Consider the following 8,838-nt stretch of genomic DNA (forward strand, 5'->3'; position numbering starts at 1 on the left):
ACATCAAACCGGTAATTAGTTTCAAATATTTTTTTTTCATTTCGAGATTTTAAATTACATTAATTTTTATGGGTGGAAAATTTGTTGGATTTTATATTGATATACATTTATTTTTAAAATCAGTTTGAATGTGAGTCAAAATTTCGGGATTAAAAACAGTTCGGACCGCACAGAAATATGTAAAATTTCGTATAATTTTTTAACCGTGGCCACAATATGGGCTGTAATGCTAACAAAAAGAATATGGGCTCCAAAAATAACCTTAATAATTAGCAAATGGGCTGTAAATTATTAGAAATAATGGCAGATGGGCTGTATGCTGTTTTCCACAGATTTGAGGCTTTCCTAAAAAAAGGTTGACGCACAAGCAGTGACTTTTGGAGTGATGATCGGGTGTGATAGATTCTTACGTTCGAATACAACGGGTGTTGACGAGCCTAGCATGTACAGACATGGCCTCGGAACACACGCAATACACTTAGGTTCACTTGACGAGCCTAGCATGTACAGACATGGCCTCGGAACACGGAGGACCGAAAGGTCGAGCATGAGTCGTATAGAAGATACGATCAACATGGAGATGTTCACCGATCTTGGCTAGTCCGTCTCACGTGATGATCGGACACGGCCTAGTCGAATTCGGATCATGTTTCACTTAGATGACTAGAGGGATGTCTATCTGAGTGGGAGTTCATTAAATAATTTGATTATATGAACTTAATTATCATGAACTTAGTCTAAATCTTTACACTATGTATTATAGATCAAATGGCCCACGTTGTCCTCAATTTCAACGCGTTCCTAGAGAAAACCAAGCTGAAAGATGATGGCAGCAACTATACGGACTGGGTCCGGAACCTGAGGATCATCCTCATAGCAGCCAAGAAAGATTATGTCTTAGAAGCACCGCTAGGTGAAGCACCAATCCCTGAGAACCAAGACGTTATGAACGCTTGGCAGCAGCGTGCTGATGATTACTCCCTCGTTCAGTGCGGCATGCTTTACAGCTTAGAACCGGGTCTCCAAAAGCGTTTTGAGAAACATGGAGCATATGAGATGTTCGAGGAGCTGAAACTGGTTTTTCAAGCTCATGCCCGGGTCGAGAGATATGATGTCTCCGACAAGTTCTTCAGCTGTAAAATGGAGGAGAACAGTTCTGTTAGTGAGCACATACTCAGAATGTCTGGGTTGCACAACCGCTTGTCTCAGCTGGGAGTTAATCTCCCGGATGACGCGGTTATTGACAGAATCCTCCAGTCGCTTCCACCAAGCTACAAGAGCTTTGTGATGAACTACAATATGCAGGGGATGGAAAAAGACCATTCCCGAGGTATATTCAATGCTGAAATCAGCTGAGGTAGAGATCAGAAAAGAACATCAAGTGTTGATGGTGAATAAAACCACTAAGTTCAAGAAGGGCAAGGGTAAGAAGAACTTCAAGAAGGACGGCAAGGGAGTTGCCGCGCCCGGTAAGCCAGTTACCGGGAAGAAGTCAAAGAATGGACCTAAGCCCGAGACTGAGTGCTTTTATTGCAAGGGAAGTGGTCACTGGAAGCGGAACTGCCCCAAATATTTAGCGGACAAGAAGAAGGCCGGCAACACCCAAGGTATATGTGATATACAAGTAATTGATGTGTACCTTACCAGTACTCGTAGTAGCTCCTGGGTATTTGATACCGGTGCGGTTGCTCATATTTGTAACTCAAATCAGGAACTACGGAATAAACGGAGACTGGCAAAAGACGAGGTGACGATGCGCGTCGGGAATGGTTCCAAGGTCGATGTGATCGCCGTCGGCACGCTACCTCTGCATCTACCCACGGGATTAGTTATAAACCTCAATAATTGTTATTTAGTGCCAGCTTTGAGCATGAACATTGTATCTGGATCTCGTTTAATTCGAGATGGCTACTCATTTAAATCTGAGAATAATGGTTGTTCTATTTATTTGAGAGATATGTTTTATGGTCATGCCCCGCTGGTCAATGGTTTATTTTTGATGAATCTCGAACGTGATGCTACACATGTTCATAGTGTGAATACCAAAAGATGTAAAGTTGATAACGATAGTCCCACATACTTGTGGCACTGCCGCCTTGGTCACATTGGTGTCAAGCGCATGAAGAAGCTCCATGCAGATGGACTTTTGGAGTCTCTTGATTACGAATCATTTGACACGTGCGAACCATGCCTCATGGGTAAGATGACCAAGACTCCGTTCTCCGGAACAATGGAGCGAGCAACCAACTTATTGGAAATCATACATACCGATGTGTGCGGTCCAATGAGTGTTGAGGCTCGCGGAGGATATCGTTATGTTCTCACTCTCACTGATGATTTAAGTAGATATGGGTATGTCTACCTAATGAAACACAAGTCTGAAACCTTTGAAAAAGTTCAAGGAATTTCAGAGTGAAGTCGAGAATCAACGTGACAGGAAAATAAAATTCTTACGATCAGATCGTGGTGGAGAATATTTAAGTCACGAATTTGGTACACACTTAAGGAAATGTGGAATAGTTTCACAACTCACGCCGCCTGGAACACCTCAGAGAAATGGTGTGTCCGAACGTCGTAATCGCACTCTATTGGATATGGTGTGATCTATGATGTCTCTTACCGATTTACCGCTCTCATTTTGGGGTTATGCTTTAGAGACTGCCGCATTCACTTTAAATAGGGCACCGTCTAAATCCGTTGAGACGACACCGTATGAATTATGGTTTGGTAAGAAACCTAAGCTGTCGTTTCTAAAAGTTTGGGGATGCGATGCTTATGTCAAGAAACTTCAACCTGAAAAGCTCGAACCCAAATCGGAAAAATGCGTCTTCATAGGATACCCTAAGGAAACTATTGGGTATACCTTCTACCTCATATCCGAAGGCAAGATCTTCGTTGCTAAGAACGGGTCCTTTCTGGAGAAGGAGTTTCTCTCGAAAGAATTGAGTGGGAGAAAGTGGAACTTGATGAGGTGATAGTCACCCCTTCCGAACCGGAAAGTAGCGCAGCGCGGGAAAATGTTCCTGTGGTGCCTACACCGACGGGGGAGGAAGTTAATGATGATGATCATGAAGCTTCGGATCAAGTTGGCACTGAACTTCGTAGGTCCACAAGGACACGTTCCGCACCAGAGTGGTACGGCACCCTGTCCTTGAAATCATGTTGTTAGACAACGGTGAACCTTCAAACTATGAAGAAGCGATGGCGGGCCCGGATTCCGACAAATGGCTAGAAGCCATGAAATCCGAGATAGAATCCATGTATGAAAACAAGTATGGACTTTGACTGACTTGCCCGATGAGCGGCGAGCCATAGAAAACAAATGGATCTTTAAGAAGAAGACGGACGCAGATGGTAATGTGACCATCTACAAAGCTCGACTTGTCGCTAAGGGTTATCGACAAGTTCAAGGGGTTGACTACGATGAGACTTTCTCACCCGTAGCGAAGCTGAAGTCCGTCCGAATCATGTTAGCAATTGCCGCATACTATGATTATGAGATATGGCAGAATGGACGTCAAAACGGCATTCCTTAACGGCTTCCGTAAGGAAGAGTTGTATATGTTGGGAATCGTAGCATAATTTTAAAATTTTCTTACGCTCACCAAGATGCATCTATGGAGTCTACTAGCAACGAGGGGAAGGGAGTGCATCTACATACCGTTGTAGATCGCGAGCGGAAGCGTTCCAATGAACGTGGATGACGGAGTCGTACTCGCCGTGATCCAAATCACCGATGACCGAGTGCCGAACGTACGGCACCTCCGCGTTCAACACACGTACGGTGCAGCGACGTCTCCTCCTTTCTTGATCCAGCAAGGGGGGAGGAGAGGTTGATGGAGATCCAACAGCACGACGGCGTGGTGGTGGATGTAGCGGCTCTCCGGCAGGGCTTCGCCGAGCTTCTGCGCGAGAGAGAGAGGTGTTGCAGGGGAGGAGGGAGGCGCCAAAGGCTGTAGTGTGCTGCCCTCCCTCCCCCCCTTTATATAGGCCCCCAAGGGGGGTGCGCAGCCCTAGGAGATGGGATCTCCAAGGGGGGGCGGCGGCCAAGGGGGGAAGGGGTTGCCTTGCCCCCCAAGGCAAGGGGGAACTCCCCCTAGGGTTCCCAACCCTAGGCGCATGGGGGGGAGGCCCAAGGTGGCGCCCCAGCCCACTAGGGGCTGGTTCCCCTCCACTTTCAGCCCACGGGGCCCTCCGGGACAGGTGGCCCCACCCGGTGGACCCCCGGGACCCTTCCGGTGGTCCCGGTACAATACCGATAACCCCCGAAACTTTCCCGGTGGCCAAAACTGGACTTCCTATATATAATTCTTCACCTCCGGACCATTCCGGAACCTCTCGTGACGTCCGGGATCTCATCCGGGACTCCGAACAACTTTCGGGTTTCCGCATACATATATCTCTACAACCCTAGCGTCACCGGACCTTAAGTGTGTAGACCCTACGGGTTCGGGAGACATGCAGACATGACCGAGACGCCTCTCCGGTCAATAACCAACAGCGGGATCTGGATACCCATGTTGGCTCCCACATGTTCCACGATGATATCATCGGATGAACCACGGTGTCGAGGATTCAATCAATCCGTATGCAATTCCCTTTGTCAATCGGTATGTTACTTGCCCGAGATTCGATCGTCGGTATCCCAATACCTTGTTCAATCTCGTTACCAGCAAGTCTCTTTACTCGTACCGCAATGCATGATCCCGTGACTAACGCCTTAGTCATATTGAGCTCATTATGATGATGCATTACCGAGTGGGCCCAGAAATACCTCTCCGTCACACGGAGTGACAAATCCCAGTCTCGATCCGTGCCAACCCAACAGACACTTTCGGAGATACCCGTAATGCACCTTTATAGTCACCCAGTTACGTTGTGACGTTTGGCACACCCAAAGCACTCCTACGGTATCCGGGAGTTGCACGATCTCATGGTCCAAGGAAAAGATACTTGACATTGGAAAAGCTCTAGCAAACGAAACTACACGATCTTTTATGCTATGCTTAGGATTGGGTCTTGTCCATCACATCATTCTCCTAATGATGTGATCCCGTTATCAATGACATCCAATGTCCATAGTCAGGAAACCATGACTATCTGTTGATCAACGAGCTAGTCAACTAGAGGCTTACTAGGGACAGGTTGTGGTCTATGTATTCACACATGTATTACGATTTCCGGACAATACAATTATAGCACGAATAATAGACTATTATCATGAACACAGAAATATAATAATAACCATTTATTATTGCCTCTAGGGCATATTTCCAACAGTCTCCCACTTGCACTAGAGTCAATAATCTAGTTACATTGTGATGAATCGAACACCCATTGCGTCCTGGTGTTGATCATGTTTTGCCCTAGGGAGAGGTTTAGTCAACGGATCTGCTACATTCAGGTCCGTATGTACTTTACAAATATCTATGTCTCCATTTTGAACACTTTCACGAATGGAGTTGAAGCGACGCTTGATATGCCTGGTCTTCCTGTGAAACCTGGGCTCCTTCGCAAGGGCAATAGCTCCAGTGTTGTCACAGAAGAGAGTCATTGGGCCCGACGCATTGGGAATCACCCCTAGGTCGGTAATGAACTCCTTCATCCAGACTGCTTCCTGTGCTGCCTCCGAGGCTGCCATGTATTCCGCTTCACATGTAGATCCCGCCATGACGCTCTGCTTGCAACTGCACCAGCTTACTGCTCCTCTATTCAAAATATACACGTATCCAGTCTGTGACTTCGAGTCATCCAGATCTGTGTCGAAGCTAGCGTCGACGTAACCCTTTACGACGAGCTCTTCGTCACCTCCATAAACGAGAAACATATCCTTAGTCCTTTTCAGGTACTTCAGGATATTCTTGACCGCTGTCCAGTGTTCCTTGCCGGGATTACTTTGGTACCTTCCTACCAAACTTACGGCAAGGTTTACATCAGGTCTGGTACACAGCATGGCATACATAATAGACCCTATGGCCGAGGCATAGGGGATGACACTCATCTCTTCTATATCTTCTGCCGTGGTCGGGCATTGAGCCGTGCTCAATTGCACACCTTGCAATACAGGCAAGAACCCCTTCTTGGACTGATCCATACTGAACTTCTTCAATATCTTGTCAAGGTATGTACTCTGTGAAAGACCAATGAGGCGTCTTGATCTATCTCTATAGATCTTGATGCCTAATATATAAGCAGCTTCTCCAAGGTCCTTCATTGAAAAACATTTATTCAAATAGGCCTTTATACTTTCCAAGAATTCTATATCATTTCCCATCAATAATATGTCATCCACATATAATATGAGAAATGCTACAGAGCTCCCACTCACTTTCTTGTAAACACAGGCTTCTGCATAAGTCTGTGTAAACCCAAACGCTTTGATCATCTCATCAAAGCGAATGTTCCAACTCCGAGATGCTTGCACCAGCCCATAGATTGAGCGCTGGAGCTTGCATGCTTTGTTAGCATTCTTAGGATCGACAAAACCTTCCGGCTGCATCATATACAACTCTTCCTTAAGGAAGCCGTTAAGGAATGCCGTTTTGACGTCCATCTGCCATATCTCATAATCATAGTATGCGGCAATTGCTAACATGATTCGGACGGACTTCAGCTTCGCTACGGGTGAGAAAGTCTCATCGTAGTCAACCCCTTGAACTTGTCGATAACCCTTAGCGACAAGTCGAGCTTTGTAGATGGTCACATTACCATCTGCGTCCGTCTTCTTCTTAAAGATCCATTTGTTTTCTATGGCTCGCCGCTCATCGGGCAAGTCAGTCAAAGTCCATACTTTGTTTTCATACATGGATTCTATCTCGGATTTCATGGCTTCTAGCCATTTGTCGGAATCCGGGCCCGCCATCGCTTCTTCATAGTTCGAAGGTTCACCGTTGTCTAACAACATGATTTCCAGGACAGGGTTGCCGTACCACTCTGGTGCGGAACGTGTCCTTGTGGACCTACGAAGTTCAGTAACTTGATCCGAAGCTTCATGATCATCATCATTAACTTCCTCCCCAGTCGGTGTAGGCACTGTTGGAAATATGCCCTAGAGGCAATAATAAATGGTTATTATTATATTTCTGTGTTCATGATAATAGTCTTTTATTCATGCTATAATTGTATTGTCCGGAAATCGTAATACATGTGTGAATACATAGACCACAACCTGTCCCTAGTAAGCCTCTAGTTGACTAGCTCGTTGATCAACAGATAGTCATGGTTTCCTGACTATGGACATAGGATGTCATTGATAATGGGATCACATCATTAGGAGAATGATGTGATGGACAAGACCCAACTTAAGCATAGCATAAAAGATCGTGTAGTTTCGTTTGCTAGAGCTTTTCCAATGTCAAGTATCTTTTCCTTAGACCATGAGATCGTGCAACTCCCGGATACCGTAGGAGTGCTTTGGGTGTGCCAAACGTCACAACGTAACTGGGTGACTATAAAGGTGCATTACGGGTATCTCCGAAAGTGTCTGTTGGGTTGGCACGGATCGAGACTGGGATTTGTCACTCCGTGTAAACGGAGAGGTATCTCTGGGCCCACTCGGTAATGCATCATCATGAGCTCAATGTGACTAAGGCGTTAGTCACGGGATCATGCATTGCGGTACGAGTAAAGAGACTTGCCGGTAACGAGATTGAACAAGGTATTGGGATACCGACGATCGAATCTCGGGCAAGTAACATACCGATTGACAAAGGGAATTGCATACGGATTGATTGAATCCTCGACACCGTGGTTCATCCGATGATATCATCGTGGAACATGTGGGAGCCAACATGGGTATCCAGATCCTGCTGTTGGTTATTGACCGGAGAGGCGTCTCGGTCATGTCTGCATGTCTCCCGAACCCGTAGGGTCTACACACTTAAGGTCCGGTGACGCTAGGGTTGTAGAGATATATGTATGCGGAAACCCGAAAGTTGTTCGGAGTCCCGGATGAGATCCCGGACGTCACGAGAGGTTCCGGAATGGTCCGGAGGTAAAGATTTATATATGGGAAGTCTTATTTTGGTCGCCGGAAAAGTTTCGCGCTTTATCGGTATTGTACCGGGAGTGCCGAAAGGGGTCCGGGGGTCCACCAAGGGGGTCCACCAGCCCCGGGGGGCCACATGGGCTGTAAGGGGTGCGCCTTGGCCTATATTGGCCAAGGGCACCAGCCCCAAGAGGCCCATGCGCAAGAGATAAGAAAGAAGGGAGAGTCCTAAAGGGGGAAGGCACCTCCGAGGTGCCTTGGGGGGGAAGGACTCCCCCCTGGCCGCACCCTTCCTTGAAGGAAGGGGCAAGGCTGCGCCCCCCCTCTCCCTTGGCCCTATATATAGTGGGGGGAAGGGAGGGCAGCAACATCTAAGCCTTGGGCGCCTCCCTCCTCCCCTGCAACACCTCTCTCTCTCTCGCAGAAGCTCGGCGAAGCCCTGCTGGAGACCCGCTACATCCACCACCACGCCGTCGTGCTGTTGGATCTCCATCAACCTCTCCTTCCCCCTTGCTGGATCAAGAAGGAGGAGACGTCGCTGCACCGTACGTGTGTTGAACGCGGAGGTGCCGTCCGTTCGGCACTCGGTCATCGGTGATTTGGATCACGGCGAGTACGACTCCGTCATCCACGTTCATTGGAATGCTTCCGCTCGCGATCTACAAGGGTATGTAGATCCACTCCTTTGCCCTCGTTGCTAGTAGACTCCATAGATGCATCTTGGTGAGCGTAGGAAAATTTTAAATTATGCTACGATTCCCAACAGTGGCATCATGAGCCAGGCCTATGCGTAGTTACTATGCACGAGTAGAACACAAAGAAGTTGTGGGCGTTGATGTTGCCAATTCTTC

This window comes from Triticum aestivum, chromosome 1D (genome assembly GCF_018294505.1).
Source record: "Triticum aestivum cultivar Chinese Spring chromosome 1D, IWGSC CS RefSeq v2.1, whole genome shotgun sequence".
In the NCBI taxonomy this organism is placed as follows: Eukaryota; Viridiplantae; Streptophyta; class Magnoliopsida; order Poales; family Poaceae; genus Triticum; species Triticum aestivum.